This window comes from Athene cunicularia, assembly GCF_003259725.1.
Source record: "Athene cunicularia isolate RWA chromosome 1 unlocalized genomic scaffold, athCun1 chr1_part2, whole genome shotgun sequence".
NCBI lineage: Eukaryota > Metazoa > Chordata > Aves > Strigiformes > Strigidae > Athene > Athene cunicularia.
The window spans coordinates 75272254-75291622 of NW_020799092.1; the positions used below are offsets into that span (position 1 = coordinate 75272254).

A 19369-nucleotide genomic window follows, 5' to 3' on the forward strand; every position below is an offset into this window, starting at 1 on the left:
TTCATCCCTGGTGCAACTCGGCTGAAATGCAGCGATGGATTTGGCTCCTTACCTAGCTAGCAGTTCTGCATTAACCTGTTCTCCCAAGCTATTTTACAAACAACACCTAATTTATTAAAAGGGAAAGTTTAGGAAATGTTTTTTTGTGATTTATTGCTACTTGCCTGCCAGTTGTTCAAACAAGGACTCCACCACTCTGTTCTTCTTAGCATTTTTATTTGCTAAAGCAAATGCTCTAGCTTTGGGATTTTAAATCTGCCTCAGCAAGCTTTTAAATCAACAGCAATAATCCCTTCACCCTCGATTATCACTTATTTATATTTCTTTTTTACAAGACATTTCTAAAATAATCAGCAATTATTAAACTCCCATTTGCAATATCACACTGATTGTGAAATACTTTTATTACAAACCTGCAGTATAAATTACCATTGTTGATCATGGTTACATTTTTAAAGCAAGAGGTTGTATTTAAAATACTTGTAAAGCTCTTTTGTGCGTTGTTTCCTCAGTCCCAGCTCATTCATGTCCTCATCCTCCACAATGAAGATGAACAGGAGCTTTGCCGTACGTGTAGGATCACGTACACTGATCTGGGGCATGATCATAAGCTCGGGGTCTCTGGGTCTGCAGAGGATCCTCTTTGACTGCAGCACAGCTCTAAGCATGATTCAGTCCTTGGTTTGTCGTTTCTGTGCTTCAGTGATGCACCCGTGCTGGATGTCTGCGTTCAGTGCCTCTTCCTTTGCTACATGAAGTGGGAAAATAGGAGCACTTGGCTTGCAAACACAGGGAGTCTGGGAATGCTCAGCCACTTGGCTTTCAGATCAGGGCAGGTTCATGTCCAGCCAAGTTAAAAGAAGAGCTCAGATGCCTATGTACCTCTCCCTGTGCTCTGGGGCTACATGCAGCCCTTCATCCCCTAGCAGAGTTTGCAATAGCTTTTCCCAGCAAAGCAAACCGACATTAGTTCCTCCTGCTTTTCTCTCTAGCTGAACTAGAGAGAAAAGCTGGGCTTCTCCAAAAGCAAAATTTGTTTACAGAGGAAATATATTTCCCAAGAAATTTCTGATGTAAATCTGATTGAAAAAATGAAAATGTTTCCAGTTTGTAATAGAAAATTGAAAATTATCTGATTTTAACAGAGCATTTTTTGATTATTTGGGTTTACAAAAACCGCAAAGATGCCTGTAGAGGAAACATTCAGTTAGCAGTTACCAGACTGGATTCTTGCAACTAATGTTGAACATTTATAAGGAAACTGTCAGGGTGTCTAAATCCTTCTCTAAAATGCCAAAGAAAAAGCAATCTGAGGATGAAATGAGGGAGGAGTATGAACAGAACATTGATAATGGAGAGCCCTTAGCTGTGAAACGAACTTGCAGTGCAGTTAGAGGAGAGCCTGGATGCTATCTTTAGGAGCCAGGAAGCAGAAAAAAATCAATCTTAATCTCCCAAAAGGCCTTGCTACCCCAGCAGAAAATGATGGACACTCTTGGAAACTCAACATTCTTTGCTCTAATTGCCACTAAAACCATCCACAATGTTCTTGTAAAAGTTACAACTGGAAGCAAAACTAAAAAAAAAAAAATCCATAAAATTAATCAACATATACAAAAATAAGTTGAAGACGCTAAGAAGTTTAGTGAGGACTTTTACATCTGCTTCATATTTTATGTGAAAGATGCCCACGCAGTACAGAACCTGACAGTAAGTGAAGATCCTGAAAGATGGGTACAGTTCCCCACCAGCTCACTGCAGGGCATCTTGCATTGCAGCATAGTTGATGTTTTACATAGTTTAGGGAATCGGAGTGTCACCACAACCTTTCTTATGGATGAAGGGCATTTATAACCAAACCGGGGGTTTGTTGCTGACCCGTGCTTCACAGATGTCTGCTGTTAGTTTTTGCCTGTACAACCCTAATGTTGTATATTTTTAACCTGCTGTTTACTGTTATCTGTTGAACAGGAACATGGGAAAAAACAGAATTCTAATTAATGTAGTTTTAAATAATCTGGGATACCCTCAAGAGATCTTATATTAGAGATTTTGGGTTTGGTTTCAAGAAGCTGTTACATTTTGTAGACATGTAATACCACATTTAAAAAAAACATCAAAATCCAAGATCAAATTAGGCTGGTCGTGGGCAAACTTAACAAAGTTTTTCTATTTCCTGTCAGACACACAGACTGTTCTGCTCAGGAATTTGTGCCTTTCAGTCCACATCTAATTTCATTTGCTGCCTGATTTCTATTTATAATGCACAAAGCCATATTATTTGCCAGTAATGCTTTAAACAATGCCAGCAATATACTGCAATGTGAGCAGTACAGGAAAGAGGAGAAGGCCTTCCTAAATAAGTTAACTGACTAAATTTCTGTCTCATTTGGATGCTCAGGGAACCACAGGAATGAATTAGAAGTATTCAAGGTTTGTGGTGGAACCTGACAGTTCTGCATTAATAAGGGGCTGCAGAAGTAAGATTCTGTAACCCATGTGGGGTCCCTTCAAAAGGCACCTTGTTTTCCCCAGTTTTTGGCATTCTTATGGTCTGTGATTTTCTTAATTCTGTGTATACATTTAAATCAAACTATTGCAAACTGGGCTTAGATCAAACAAAATCTTATGGGTTTTTTTCCTCCCTCCATCCCATCGACATCTCCATCTATCACTGAACCTCTTTGCGTGTGGCTTCTCCAGATCTTTTCATAGCCACTCCTTTTCCCTCTCACAGAGCTGTTTTCCTCTCTTTGCAGTATGTCCCTCTACCTGCTTTCATGTTTCCTCCTGCTGTTTGAGCATCCAATCCTTTGCTGAGTGCCTCAACGGCTTACACAGGTAAAAGCAAAGTTATTGGATCATTGAGCTTATGACAGAATGTCCTCGTCTCCAGGTGACCTCATCTCAACCAGATCCTTCAAACACATTGATTCTTTTCCCACAGGGGCCTCAACTTCAGGTTTGATGGTCAGCAGTCAGAGATGAACAAAAAATGGAACAGTTGGATCTCTGAGTCTGGTCTCAAGCATATAATTCTTTCGGTCTCAAGTATATAATTTTGTCAATTAAACTACACTACAACCCACAATTAATAGAAGAGAATCACCTAAATACCAAGTAGGAAGTGTAGTGATTGGCAAACAACAGGTACAAGACAAGTGAAAGGAGACGGTTCTTCATGTAACGTTCAGTGGAGCTGTGGGATGTCTGGGCTGCCAGCAGTTTACGTGAGTTTGTTAATGGACAAATTCATAAAAATCACTGAAATGACTGAAAGTTACTAAAATACAAAGACACCATCTGTGGCTCGGAACGTGCCATAGCTTGTTGAGGACTGGGAAAGCACTACCACTTTGCTCTGCTCCTACATTCTTTCACATACCTTCACTGTTGGCCCTTGTTGAAGACATAAACCAGAAAACAACCATAATGAGACCAGTCTCATCTTTTTATGACTCTTAAATGACAACTAAATATGAACTTCATTAAACAAAAACACTGCATGCTCCACATCTTCAGAAACGTGAGGTTAAACCAGTGGCATCTTACACAGGGCGGCCATCCGTTTTTGGCTTTGTTGCTCCCTTAGGTTTACTGTTCAATACAGTTACAGTAATTCAGAGCAGAGACACTCACAGTCCAAAGCAATTAGTTCTTAGTCAGGAAGTCCCTCCGATGTCAAGAGCATAAATCTCCCGGCCCACGCAGAGGTTTGCATTCCTGTAGCACATGGGGCCCATTAACGCCCCTTCCAGCCCTTAGGAATGGCAATGCCAGAGCAGCTCCACTCCAGCGTTTTTCAGCTGCTACATCTGCCCTGTTTGCCCCTGGTCCCTTTGGGCCTATTTCTGATTGTGTTAGTATGCCAGATGCTATCATGATGGCACGCCCCTTAGAAAAGCTTAGTAGATTTTCTGCGCTGATCCTGAGCCAGTGCCAGGCGCTGCAGGAGGGGCTGGTAGCTCTCTTACTTTGCTGGCTTTGCAGACAATCACAGTGTTGAATTGCTGAGAAATGCCAGCAAACCCTGTAATTTTACCTCATTATGTTCCAGTGAAGCAGAGACAGAGCTTCAATATAGTGCTGTTCTTTTTCAACAAGGCTGAAGGAGAAATGTCATCTGTCAGTGAAGCTTAGAGGATTCAGCAATGGCCAGGTTAAGATTCATCCTGTTCCTTAGGTTAGTTCTTTAGAATTAAGAGGATCTTACCACAGAAAAAGTCCTTTCAAACTTCTCACCAAAGCTTTTCACTACCATATTTACAAAAAGGTAAGGACTAGACTGCAACTTCAGTAGGTGAAGGTGCTCTAGTACCTGGTCCTGGCTGTGAAGTAACACTTTTGAATCTAAGAGAGGACATCCATGATGAAGGACCTGCATCAGCAAAACACTGAGAGAGACGTGTCTCATTCCCTGCCCTGGCCTCATCTCTGCACCTCAGCTGTGTTGCAGCATGGAAAGGGAAGCAGGAGCCGCAGGCACCTCTTCACATGGCTTTGCCACCAGGTTTCTTTCAACTACAGCTGGCCAGGTCTATCTGTTGGGGGCTAGACCAGCTGGTTTCTTTGCATGTGATTACAGTCTTCTAAGAAGGGGGAAATAGGTTGTAAAATACGTGCACTGTTTTCTCATATGGAGAAAAATGCATGTGTGTATCCTCTTACTGGAAAAAAAGGAGGCAGATATGGCCACAGCATACTCGTGGAGTAACTAGACCAATCTGGACTAACCCTATCTGAATTTCAAGGTTATTTGTAGTTATTAACAGACATTTTAAGAAATCAACACCAGCAAAGCTTTCTTTTGTTTTGCCTCAAGAAGACAGGATTCACAGGGTGATGCATAATGTGTTCAGGGTCTGAAATGTTTTCTACCATTTTCAGTCTAAAGGGTTTGGTCTGAAGTCAAGTCTCCAGGCTTTGCCTGAAGATAATATGTTTTTAGGCAATTGCACAAGCTGTAGACTATTGGGAACTTCTTTGCTCAGTGTGATCTCATCCAAAGCCCTAAGCCAATGCTTGGAGCGAGATGATCACCTGGAACCTCAACTCATTTCTGTCTTGTCAGAAAGTTTAGGGTGTGCACCATCCAGGGCTTCGTCCTATCTAAATGAAGACCCAGCTGTGACCCTCGGTCTTAACTTAGTAAGTCCTGTGAGTGCTGAAGCAGTCAGCCAGATTTCCTACAGCTGACTCAATATTTTAGATAAGACAACTTCAATCAAAGACACTGAGAAGGAATCATTGGCAGCCACGCACGCAGGGCATGCACTGGAGATGTGAGACCTCAGAATCAGTTACTTGTTTTGAATTAGGCAAAGCAAGATTTGATGTTGGCACCCTCATCTTAAGTAAATGCTCTAAATTCTGAGTTCTTCCTGTTCTGAGGTGGGACAAACTGATTACCGTGTTGTATGGGTTTTCCCAGAAATAGGAAAATTGTTCAAACTGGTGTGAACATTCCCACAGAAAACCTTCAGCTCAGGTAGATCAGTTTTGTTTCTTTGTTTCCCAGCAAAAAGCCACCTCACTGGAAAATTCCCAGTCTTCACTAAGCATGATCCTTATAATTTGCACCCACAGATACATAATTGCAGGTACGTTTTGTTTTCCAGAACTGGGCACACATGAAGCACCGCCTGCAGGTCTGCTAAGCCCTCTGAGAGGCACAAATTATACTCCCGTATAACTGATGACAGAAAGTCACGCCCACAGACATTTGCAGGTGCAAAAGAAGAAAAAATTTAAAAAGGAAGAAAAAAAGTCAAGGCCCTGTCACAGAGCAGGGATCCACGTCTGCGAGGTTCAAATGCATATTCAGAGTGTGAAAGGGCACAAAGAGAGAAAGGAGAAGGCGTGGGTGAGAAAGAGAAGTACCTTCATCGGTACTGTGAGGAATTTAAAGCTGTGGCAGGAAAGCCAGAAAGCAAACTGAGAAGATAAAACAGTGTAGAGGGCTGCATGCTGATTAATGAACTCCTTGCCCTTGACATCTGCTACTGACTGAAGAGATGGGCACAAGAACGTCCTACAGCTGACCCTTTGTGCATACAGCAATTAAATCAGATTTACTGGGGTTTTTTTGAGTTTCTTTCATTCTGTTCATGAAAGTAGTAGCATTGTACTCATTCTACCACTTTTAATTCATAGCATTTCTGACACTGGGAAGCCCAGCTCCTGCATGACTAGCAAGAAATCCATGTACTAGTCCAAGAACAGGAGCAGGGATGTGGGATCTGACCTGAAGTGATCAAAGCAAATTCAAGGTGGGCAAATATGGTGGTGTCACTTGCATATTCTTCCACACCTGTGGAAATTGGTACAACTGGGACACATTTTGTTTCCAGGTTAGTTATCCTGTGTGAAGGGCACCCTACACCAAATGGATTAAGGACATAAGAAATGCCTGAAAGCTCAGATCAGTGGTCCATTTGCAAGTCTTTCTCAGACATAACCACTGTTTTATCTGGGGCGCTTGCTTACCTTCCCTGGTGCTGTCGTGTTCCCTGGCAGAGCACCCTTGGCAGCAGTGCATCAGCTCAGTGGATTCCCTCAAGAAGCAGTTGGTTCTCTTGTGGTGCTGTACCGGTTATAGTATTAAGGGATGAGTGGATAACTTTGTCCTTTGACCTGACCTACCATCTTTGTGAGCTGGTAGACCTCAGTCATATCCATTCTCAGTTACCTTTTCTCCAAACTGAAGAGTCCCAGCCTTCCCATCTCTCCTTGTAAGGCAGCTGTTCCACCCCCTTGACTTCAGTTGCCTTGCTCTGTACCTTCTCCAGCCCCACTAGGTCCTCCACTGTCTTTGATACATCAAAGCTTTCTGTTCACTGCTGACATGAATTGTGCTGATTTTAAGTCCTGCAGAGCCATCTGACTCATGTGACAAAGTTATACTGTGCAAATTATGACAGTCACACAATCCTGGCTGATACGATTTGGAGACCAAGAATTATCTCTAACTGGTAACATATTGTATATCAATTATTCCAACAATGAATAAATGTTTTCTCATTTGTTTGCCTGTTTTAATCTTGCAGTCTGTTCACAAACAGTTTGTGAACTAAAATGGTACAAAATCCATGGAAGAAATTATATGCTTGGAGTTATTTGCTGAGCTCTATGCCATGAGTTTCTTGCCCTTGTTTTAGTTATGTTCTCACTTTAATTTCTTGAGCATTCCTTGTTTTTAATCGCAACCTTGAGAAAATCCCCTGGAAAAACCTTGGTTGCCTGTTCCTAGAAAACAGATCAACTTGCAGCTGGGTTTAAGTATAGTTGATGAGAAAAGCATTTAATTGTTTCAGTCTAACTACCCCCTTCTCCTTGTTTCCTTCCACCGTGAACTCTCCAGTTACCAGATTATTTCCTACAGCAGAAGAGAGCCATCAGGCCTTTGGTAAGGCTCCAGCTCTGCTAGGAAAGCTGTTGTGCTGATGGACCAAATACTTCCAACTCCACCCTTTTCCTCTGTCCTTTCTTGCCATCAGTTCAGCACATTCCCATGATCCCAGGAACCCAAGTGGATTTGCAGACCCAAGCCCTGTATCCTGTAGTCGGACATAGAGCCGTAGCAGGGGATTGCAGTAACCAGTAATTTCTTTAGGTGCTGGTTTATTAAGGAAATTGTCTGGAACTATTGCATCATATATGAAATATGACAACCTCCCAACCCATACGTACAATTTCCTAATGACGGTTGAGATGAGAGAGGATAAACTGATGATATAGATATTCTTGGTCTGGAGGTCTGAACAATCTAAAACGTCAGAAGCACCAAAATTTAGTCTGCTTCTGTAGATTTAAATAGCTCAGGATTGTTTTAATTGGGTTATGTATTTAGTTTAAATGAGCATGGCATGGATCTAAGCAGTCATTGAATAATAAGATTAACAAAGGAGATGGATTGAAACCAGAACCATTTATCTAATGCTTCCCAGTCAGGGACTTTTGATTATGTCCCAGTCACTCCCACTTTGGATTTTGCAAAAGAAAACTCATCTGGCATATGTTGTCATATGCAAACAGGGCTTGAGATTTGGTGCTCAGACTGGTAAGATCATGTTTGGATGCAAGACATGTCAGGTCCTGGGAGAGCTGGTGACACATGGTAAGCTTCAGCTTGCTCTCTCTGATCCCTTGATGTCAACAGTCTGTGAAATGAAATTTGCCATGGGCCAAACTTTTGCCAGCCTTCTTCCATTCCCTTAATTACTAACAAAATGTGTGTCTCAACTCTGGATGATGTGAGACCAGGAAAATTAAATCAGTGGACAAAACCAAAGGGCCATGGCTAAACACTATTGAGCTTCCCTCTCCAGAATCCATCCTGTAACACATACACAGAAAAAAACCTCCATCGATTTTCCATTCTGTCTCTTTCTGGGAAGGGACCTATGTAAAAAACCCACTCATCTTAAGAGATGAATGAAATATACCTCCACTGCCATTAAATCCAGGGAATACAGACAGTGAGATACACCCAGGGGAGGACTTGGTGTTAAAGGCAATGGATATGCCCTATTTCTAGGGCTTGATGCACAGGAGAGCCCCAGAAATACCCACAATGAAGAACAAACTGAGAATCACCCACATTACAGGCTCTGCTCAGGATGTCAAGTCTTAACATCAGCTTTTCTAGAAGAATTGGGATCTCCAAAAGAAGTTTTTTCCAGAAATGTTTTTTTAGACTAAAAGGAAATATTTGTCAAAAGTTTTAGAAAGGCATGTAGCTTTTGGTTAATACATAAACAAACCATGAAAAAAAATTGATTTTAAACTGGAACAAAATTGTTTTCAAGTTTTCATTTAAATATTTTGCAAGAAAAACAGAAATTATGTCTAAAAAGCTCCTTTTATCAGAACAGAGCCAGCTTGAGTATTTTATCTGTACCAATATAGACATAAATTTGCAACTCAGTAAAAGAGGGCAGAGGAGTTTATATAAATTACTGCCAAAAACCCACCCTGTAACTCTGTCCATCCAAGCGGTGTACTTTCCCCTTATGATTTCCACAGGACAAGGACATTTAGTCTGAGTAAAGATGAAGTGCTTTCTGCAGGGCCGTGAAGGTGAGCAAAAGTACTGGGAAAACTCCTCAGGCAAGATGTTACTATTTCACTTCTAGGACTGTGTTTTTGTAAAGGTTCATTTCTGATGTTTTCCAGCTACCCTTTATTTCCACAAGGCACTGAAGTGAATTATTTCTCTTCTGTGCTTCCAGGAAAAGCTAGCAGGAAGCTTTTTGTTTCCTTTTCTTCCTCTTTTGTGCTAAGGGGATTTATTTAATACAGCTGGGAGGCCAGGGCCCCCTGAGATCTATTTGTATGTAACTCTACAACTGACTTGCATTACAAAAGAATGCAAATGGAATACATATTGCCTATATGGGTCACGGTGGCACATCTAGTTCAGGGAAATACTGAAGTTATCTCTAAGTACATAAATAAGGGAGTCCGCTGAAGTATATGGCATTTACAGGGTGCCTCTGCCTTAGTTAATAGCACAGTAGAAAACAGCTGATCAAAACCAGAATATAAATGGTATAAATTTGAGGGAATTACATGGAGATCATCCGGATTTAAATCCTTTGATGAAAAAGGACACAATTTAGCTAGATGAGCGCTGTAGCCATGAAAATGAGAGCAGAGCTTTTTATGGGACCTATTTGTTTCCGTAATTGTTTGTAGTGGGGCAGCCCCACTCACCATTTATCCTTTCATCTTTCCTTAAAAAACACTCTGCAGCTTTTTTTGAAGTGTAATCTGTGTTTTGATGAACCCTGCTAGAAACCAAAGCAGTATTACAAAGCCAGAACTGCATTCATGGATACTGACTACTTAGAAGAGGTTAAATTGCTGTCATAATCTGGGCTATTTTTTTCTGGCATCCAGGAATTCTGGACCTAACTAAAATTAAGAATCTCTTGCTGATTTTGAGGGGACTCGGTTTGGACTATATTGCTGAGATCCAACACCAGAGAAACCTGTCGAATTTTGCCTCCATTGATTGTAGGATCATGTTTCCTATAAGAAAGATTGTACTAAGTGATAGCGATCAACATTTATGAAACGTATTTCTAACCAGTGGTAGCACAGTCTCCTCTCCTGTGAGAAGATTACTGAGCACTGCAATTTCTTGCCAAAAGATACTGCCAAAATCTTACATGAGTTTAAGGGGAGGCTGGACAGGTTCAGGAAAAAAAGATCTATTATTTATGGAAATCTACATCTATTTGTAGAAATTAGTAGAAATCTACATCCAGCTCAGGAAGCTGCAGGTGGCTGGAGGCTGTGATTGGGGTATCATGTATGTTTGCCCTTTTCTTCTAATTTTCCCTGGGTATCTACTTTTGTTCAGTGCCAGAGATGGGTCTAGAAAGATTTATAATCTGAACACTGCAGCCTCTCTCACAGCCCTTTTATGTCTTTATACTATGAGTGATCAGGAGGAAGTGCAAGAAAAGAGGTTTCCAAGAGGGTCCTATGAGACCTTGTCCACAGGACAGAGAGTGCTTCCTTGGGCTGGCAATGCAGGCTGAGGCTGAGGAAGGATAATCTGTGGGTGGTCCCACCATATCCTCAGATGAGTGCTCCTCCTTCTATCATCTGGCATCCCAATCTATCTTGCCCTCCTTGGCACAAATTAATGATCTAATGAACAGCACATAGATGATTGCAGCAATGAGACAGCTTGTTCATTCCCCACCAGAGATGGCAAAATTCACTCTGTATTTGGAGTTGGGTGAGTAGCAAACTTCCCTTAGACAGACAGAAATGCTGTGGAATAAACATAATCTGTTTTTTTTAATGCACAATTAGAATAAATCATTAATGTTACACTGAATCATATTGCCATATAACCTTGGCTTGGGTTCACAGGTTCCATTAATATAGTTACTAGATGAACATTTACCCCCAAATGAAAGAAATCCTTCTGTTTCTTCCTATTTATCCAGATGAAAATAAAAAGCTGTTAAAGTCATGTATTTACTAGTGCTCAAACATACTTTTTAGATTTGTGTAAAGACAATACACTACTCAATGCTTCCTCCGGTGAAAGGGTGCTCACAAAAGGTGAGGTTCAAGAAAGGCCAGAGCTCAGGCAGGACCTGCAAAGCTGGACAATGGTGCTATGATGTGTGTGGAAGGCCACAGAAAGTGATGGCAGTTGTCTCAACTGTTGGAAGTTGCAGCAGGTACTGACCCAAGAGGAGCACTAACAGGCTCCTTTATTCACCCTTTATTCAGTATGGTAGGATGCTTCCACAGTGTGAGATATTTTTGCTCACACGGAACCATAAACTAGACTAACTCATCTCCATCAGCACTGATGTACTGAACTCATCCGGCAATCCAGGACATAATTTATCTGCCTAGTGTGCAAAAATGTTAAGATAAGCTTGTTCGTCTTCCATTTGCTCTCTGACATTCATTGATCTCATAAATTAAATGTCTTTCCTATATCTTGGTGTGGAGGTGAAGCATCTCCCAAGGCTTTCTGTAGCAGACTGGGGAGTCTGAAGCAAGTGACTTTTCTGGTAACTTTCCTAGGGTTGTCACCTGAATTGTCACACATGTGGTCCTTGCAGGCAAAAATACTTACATGTAGTTCTACTGATAGGTGTATGGACATGCAGTTTTTAACTAATTTTTGTGTTGAATTAGCAACCAACATTAACAGGAGGGCTGATGTTATTCCATGGGAAACCACATGGAAATCAGGAGACTGGCCTGGAAATGCTTAGCTTCACTCTTGAGTATTCATGTTTACCCTACTTAGGAATAGTTTATCTCATTTCATATTCACTGGGGAAGCCGCTTCTTGATTTGTACTCACCAATAATTGAAGAGACGTGCAGGATTAGATCAGGTTTTATAATGAGGGGAAAGCAGCCCTGAGGCAGATGCTCTTAAGCAGAGCTATAATTTACCAGCAACCTTATCTAAGACATGGTCAGTCAATAAGAAAGCCTCAGAGGACTTCAGGGTAGCCACAGCCTCAATCAACCTGCTGATTTCTTTATAAGGAATGCCAGCTGGTTACTAAACCACAGGGGGTATACAATAAAAATGAAGAGTTAGGGACAGAATAATGATTTATTTCAAGTGGGAAACCAGGAAGAAGTTGAAAATCTCTCTCTGTTAATTGCTTGTGGTGTTGTCATTACTCTTTGTTATTATTTGTATTAGAACTGGTGACTAGAGACTCAGCTGAGATCATAAGGTGATTATACTGAAATGGATCTATTGTGCTCACACTGTGCATTCACTACTCAGTGTTGAAGACTGATACAGTGTTCCCCATATTTTCTTTCTTGATCATACACAATACGCTGCCACCCAGCTTTGAAGCCATGGTTGGCAGTGCAGGCTATGGCACTGCTTTCCCCTGGGATAATAACTGATTTACTTTGTCTCTTCAGTTTCTTCCCACACTTTACTCCATGTCTAGAAGACCAAGACAAACACTCTCATGACGAATGACTCACTGAGAAAGAATCAGAGAGACTTTGAACTCAATTTAGCACAACTTCCCCAGAGGGGAAGAATGACCCCAGAAGTCCTAGTAGCATGCAGGGCCAGAGATAATGCAGGCAGAATTTCACGGTGCCTAAGACGTGCTTGAGCCAGCCAGAGATGTCACATGCAGATCACAGACCTGAACCAGTTCTGGAGTGGAGACACACTCCAGTGTGCAACCCACTTGTTACTGGGATAGTGAGAACTAGGAGTCTGACTCCTGTTCCCAGAATTACTACTAGACCAGTGTGTTGACTTGGCTGTCTCTGTCAATTCTACCACTTCTGTAAGTCATTTGCCATCCTGTGGCTTTTTCTGTTTTTCTAGGAATTTACAGAAAACCAGAGCAGCTTGGCTAACGTGCAGGATTTCTAGGTGCTCATCAACTGTTGTAGTATGATAAGCAGAGCTAATCTGCCCATGCAAGGGGACTTGGACACACTCAAAGCTATTTGGGCATGCTGCGCATGAACCCACTGATTTTGCAGAGCTTACACAGAAGGGCTGAGATTTTGAGCTTGCACAAAACTTGCTGCTCTGCACAGCATGACCCATGTTCATGGCTTTCTGCATAGGAAATCCCACACAGAAATATAAGGAACTCAACACCTAGAGGTTAAACTTTCTGCTTTAGATGTCAGATGTCAACAGGTATGATGCATTTGTTTGGCATTTTTTTCCACTTTATTTTCAGTTGTGGTCAATCTCTAAGGCTCATGTTAACTTCAACTAGGACTGGCAGTTGTTGGAAGATGAAAATCTGTAGATTTTCATCTCAATTTAGACATGCTTATAAATTCTGGTGATAGACATGCTGGAAATTATGTGGTTATTGATTTCTTACAGTTGTTAGGTTTTAACAGCACTTTGAGATCCTGTGATGGAAGATGCTGTAGAGTCTCAATCCATGTACACATTCCTCTGCAGGCATGTGTGTCGCCCATGGAAAGTCTTTGGAGTGTAATCTTACTACATGAAAGACAGAAAAAAGCTACTTGCCGCTTGCAATTTGCATGTACTTTATGCTTCAGAGCACAAAGAATATCTGTCTGTCTTTCCTTTCATGGGGGAAAGAGCACTTTATTATTTGCTTTAGTGGGAAACGATATGAGATTGTCTGCTCCAATTGCCATAAGGCCACCCTGAGTACAGCCTGGTAACAGCCTGTCATCTTTGGTAAATAAAACAGCTTGGAAATGGAAAAATTTGCCCAGCCTGTGCAATAGTCCAGATGTGTCCTGGCTGGAGGTAGGGACAGACCTCCTCAGAGGCCTTGTCTCACGTTTTTCTGTGTCTCCAGCCATTACAGCTGTATTTTTATAGACTTTTCTGTGTCATCCCTGGGAAGGCAGCTGGGCATTTCTTTATGGAGACCCAGTCCAAGCAAAATGCCTTGTGATCTCCACAGGAGCAGTTTCCCAGCCTTCATCAGGCTTTGCTGCTCCATCTCATCTAGGAGGAAGGCAGAAATGAGGGCTCAGTCTAAACTCGCTTGAGGGCTGTGGCAATTTTATTAACAGCTTTAATTAGCTATGGATGAGGCTTTCAGTGTCAGACCTGACTCTAGAGAAGTCAAATGGGGAGGAACTCTGGTATTATTAATTGTAGCACCTCAAGGCTTTAATCCTATAGCAGATGCCAGTGACATGTTGAGTCTGTTAAAACATTCTGCATTACAACGTTGAGCCCACTTAATACCATATGCTTGAGAATCTGATTTCCCCAGAAAAGTGCCATGGAGTGCTATGCACTGTGTATTTGTAATATATGGGATGCGTATCATGCCTACAGATCCTGCGTCCTTCAGGATCAAACTGACACATAGATTCAGAAATCTTGAGGCCTGCTTCTCTATGCCAGGGCCAGTGGTACAGTTTATATTATTATAAAGATGTAAGATTACTACAACGACATCAGAAGGGAAACACAATCTATGGCATATAAAAACTGCAAGATAAGGGTAGAAGGTGGCCAGAAAGCCATGATCCGAGCACAGCTATGATTTTCTGACCTCATCTTCTGATGCCTAATTTTGTCTGATGATTTTGTATCTTCTATCTGCAAATTTTGAACTGTCAGCAAGGAATCCACAGTTATTTTTGCTGTTCTACTAGAGCAGAAACTGAGGCATAATTATTTCAGGTTGCCCAGCAAGCCAGTAGTGGAGGCTGTACAAGAAACTGGGTCTTAAGAGTCCTAGCTGAGGAATCACAGAACAGTTCTTCAGAGACCAGCCTACAGGCAGGGATAAAATCAGTCTCCAAAAGAGTGATCAAATGAAATTCTGCTGTTGGAAGGTAAATTAAATCCCCCTTTTTTTCTGCAGCCTGGGGAATGAGAATGTTTTGGATCCAACTGTGCAACATTAATCACAATATGGAATATTTGAGCCAAAGGTCAGCCACAGGGGGCCGACTATTAACATATGGGATTTATCTGTCTCCTTCTTCCATATAGATGCAGCATGCTGGATAATTAAACTTCTGAGTGCCAGCATGGAGTGTAGCCTGTTTTTTTCCACTGCTCTTTGTGATTCGATCCAGAACCATTTCCTTTCACTGTATGCTCAGAACGGAGGAAACAAAAGTGGCATCCTGATCTTCATTATTAATACACAGGAAAACTTGGAGGAAATCCCTTTTATGCCCCTGGCTTTGTGTAAAGAAAACCCTGCAAACTCAAAAGTCATATTGTTCAGCTCCTATATATATTTATACATCTATGTGCATACCAGATGTTTCTTCAGATACTTAACTGATGTTTCTGCAGAATTATGGTATGGAAAAACTTTCACAGCAACCTGCATTCCAGTTGATTTACTTTGATTAAATTAAAAATCTAGGAAAAAACACATTTGAAGTGGCTAGATTGGAATAAAGAAAACCACATTCTCCTATGATGTAAGTCTGTGCTTCTCCATGTTATGTGGAATAAAAACATAGGTAAACAGGCAGTGCTCATCTCTCATTTACACATGGGAGCAGGTAATGGGGAGGCATTTTGCCACTTTGGGTAAAGGAATTACACACAGCTAAAAAAGATTTCTGAAGGAGGCATCCAGCTGACGCTTGTAAGGCCCCTGCCTTGTATAACCAGCAGAACCACTTCCAGTAGCAATTAATCTAATTCTAATACAGGCACCTAAGGCAGGAGGCATGAATCTCCCTCTGGAGGTACCAACCTCTCCCCCAGTCTACATGACCTACTTAGATGAGACGTCTGCTTTCAGACAGCTAAAATCAAGCGAGGGGAATCCCACAGCAGATGACTCTGTACTACACTTTCTTTCTGCCACAGTAAAATTGTTATTGCTATTATTTATGGTTATATTATGGTAACGCTCAAAGGCCAGGTATGGTGCAGGCATGGAATAAAATGCAATTCCCTACCCCACAAAGAGGACAACTCAAGTAATGAAAGGATGATTTTGCTTTTAATTCTGCAGTTTGACTGCAAAGAAATACAAACACCAGAAGGCAATTAAAATACATAATACTTGATTCATAAGATACCAAAATGCCAAATTACATACTACGTGTCCCATGACACTTTTACAATAGAATGACTATATACTTTTGGCTATAATGTTAATAAAAAGGGGATTTATCTTGTTAAAAATTTCCAGTGCATCATTCTGTCCGAGAGTTGTTCTAAAGTGCAGCCAGTTTATTCAGTTTTTTTATTCCAATACACTGCTTTTCAGTTAAAATAAAATGGTAACATCTTACATTTATACAGTGCCTTTCATCTAGAAAGATCCCTGAGGCTTTCTCAAGCACCTTCTGGAGTTTCAGTACCCACAGTGCTGAAGGAAGAAGGCTTGTCATGAGTAAAATACAGTTATGGCCAAATTTCTTTATTGCACGAACCACTCACTGTAATTTTCATCCAGTCAAGAGGCCGGAGGCACATATGATGTGCCTTAAAGAAAGAAGGGGAACCTGAGTGGCTCACAGATGGGAGACAATACTGACTCCTCATGTGTCCCTACTCCTAGCTTATGGGCTGCAGCTGAGGTGGACTGGCTCACTCTCTCCCCAGACAAGGGTCTGGGATACCTAGCAGCTCCCACACCAAGATCAGGCTACCTGATGACACAAGTTATCCCTGAAATTATGTGAGATGCTTGACTCAGAGCTGTCATTTGACCATGGTCCTGTCTCAGGCACTGTGTGAGGAATTAACACAGGGCTAACAGGTAGATCTCAGCCATTGCTGGTCCTTAGATATGTTCTTGGTGAGTCCTTTCAACTTCAACTCTCCTCTTTCTTAAGTACAGCAATAGTTTTCAAGTCTAGATACAGCCATGGTAGCTTAGGGGTTGCACAGCATTACAGTAATTTCATGGAGCGCAAGCTGATAGATACTGTGCGTGGGGAGAGACTTTGCTAAATCTGCACCTGGTACAGCCAAGGATACCACAGTCTTTTAAACTGAATATAACACTGGAACAAAGTAGCTATCACCATGAAAAATGCTTGTGCGCCTTTGATAAGCCATGGCAAGATACCCAGAACTTTTTGGTAGCTTCAGCAAAGTGTTACATTCCATCTCAAGGTGTGGATGTGCAGGATGTGGTGGGAAGATGGTTCGTATCGCAGCAAAATAGCTGTCTGAGCTGAGAAAGGGCTGGGAAACACTGATGTTAAGTGTCACATTTCAGAGCAGGGACAACTGCCTGTGCAGTGTTTAAGGCAACAGGAGATAAAAACTTTATCAGTCTACAAACTGACTTTAGAATACAAATGGTTAATGCTTACATACAGAAACGATATGGAGAGGTCTGTAAGGTCAAGAATGCACAAGATAGGGAAATCCAGCATTCCATCTGGCCTTGAAGGTTGTGCTATTTCTTTGTTGTTTGCAAATCCCTGGTCATACACCATTTCCCCCTCCCAGGATTCAGATAGAGGGTTGCTCAGAGAACAAGGAACTATTCAATATCTATACTCCCTCATTCATCTAGGCACATCATTGTGCTGCATTTAATAGAAAGAAATCAATTTTTATGAGGTTTTTCTCATACAGTATCCATGAGCTTCACATACAGAACAACTATATCTCACAACACTCCCGTGAAGGAAAGGGCACCAGGGGACTAAGGCAGCCTGTAACCAGGGCTGACACTGAGAACACTGACAACACAAATGGGTGTCCAACTTGTCACACTGCTGTTTTAACAGTTATCAGGCCTAGCACAAAGGACACAGCCAGCATAAAGATGAACCAATAACCAAATTGTATTTAACACAAAGGTCAGTACATGGGTGAGCACTGGGGGTACAAACCAGTCAATCAGGTTATACATAATCAACATCAACCCCAATGACACCACACAACCAACAGTGGGTGGAATAAACAGTGAAATAGTCTCTCATAGAAGGGATAGGAGACAACCAGGTCAACCAGCCAAACATGTAAGACTAAGGAAGCCACATACTGAATCTCTACACAGCCCACATTTACAAAAGCCAGACCTGACTGGAGCCCAGTTCCAGAGAGACAGGAGGTCCTTCCCCAACACAGAACTCTGCACACAGACACTGCCCCTTCTGCCAGTGTTCCCAGCTTTTATCCCTCAGTGGACACCTGACCTTTGTTTACTTAATGCTGCACACCTGGGGCTCCTTTACCTGATGGCTCTGTCTGCAAGGCTGGAGCACCCTGGAGGGAAGCTTAAAGGGAAACTCACCCCCCTTTGGGAAGGGCTGTGGGAATCATCCAGATGTCAACCTTAATTTGGGGCTTGGGGTTGAAACCCCAGCATTTCAGCCACAAGTGACATTTTGATAAGCATGTAGTATTACATAACATTTCACTTGTTCACAGCATAGCTCTGACTGCATATGTTGGTGCTCAGCAAGAGAATCAAATGGAACCAGAACTGACAGTGGCCACCTGTGTTCTGGATTTTATCTATTTGTTAGGTTTCACTCAGGCTGCTTTTTTTTCCTAGTGAAAGAACGGCCACACAGAAAGACCGGAGCAATCTTTTAGTGCATACTGGTACCCCGGATTTCAGCTCTACCCCACAGAAAACACATTTCTCTCTACCAGTCATGCTCTTTACCATGTGGGGGCAAGGGATTATTTAGGACAGATTTGGTGGAAATAGCACCATCTACTGAGCACCCAATATCCTCCCTGTGGGGACTTCTTGGCGTTGGGGTGCTTGGGGGCTGGGGCTGTCTCTGCAGCCCCAAGCGATGTTGAATGCTCAGCTCCTCAAGTTACTGAGCTCCTCAAATCAGTCTGAAGTTTTCCAGCCCTGGGATGGCTCAAGCTGCTCTCACTTCGCTGTGATTCAAGTTATCCGCTCTGAAGAAGCTCAAAATAATCCTAGTGATAAGTATACAAAAGATATCGATTCAATCCAAGTATCTACATCAATGCATAAATCCACATTTCATCCCCAAAGATCTTTGTTTTGGGGGGTTCATTCCCAAAGTCTGTGCATGCTGTATCGTGTCCCAGGCTCTCGGTGATGTCCCCATCACGTAGCCCTCGCTATGAAACGGATTTCGGGGCACGCCACGGCACCTTTTGACTGGCTGGCCATGATTTCTTGGCCTCTTACTGGGATGAGTCCGCTCACAGAGTGGGAACCTTTCCTGCAGACCGCCCTGTGGAAATACCCACAGCGGGCAGGGCTCCGGGCCACGGAAAGGGAGAAGAAACCACGCGGGGAAAGTTGAACGACCAGACGGCTGGGAGATTCCCCCTCCATGAAGAGAAGGGGTGGCTCTCGCAGGCGAGTGGGGCCATTCTACGGCCTCGGCAGGCGTTAGCGAACCGCCCGCGGGCACCCCACGCGGGTTGTCCTTGCCGGGGCCTGGGCCCT

The 19369-nt window shown here is 42.3% G+C and overlaps 1 protein-coding gene across 1 annotated transcript in view; it reads left to right on the forward strand.

The window, feature by feature from the left end:
* FAM107B (family with sequence similarity 107 member B) overlaps positions 1-19369 on the forward strand; it is a 134501-nt gene that overhangs the window by 52561 nt on the left and 62571 nt on the right. The gene's annotated exons all lie outside the window — the stretch shown is intronic.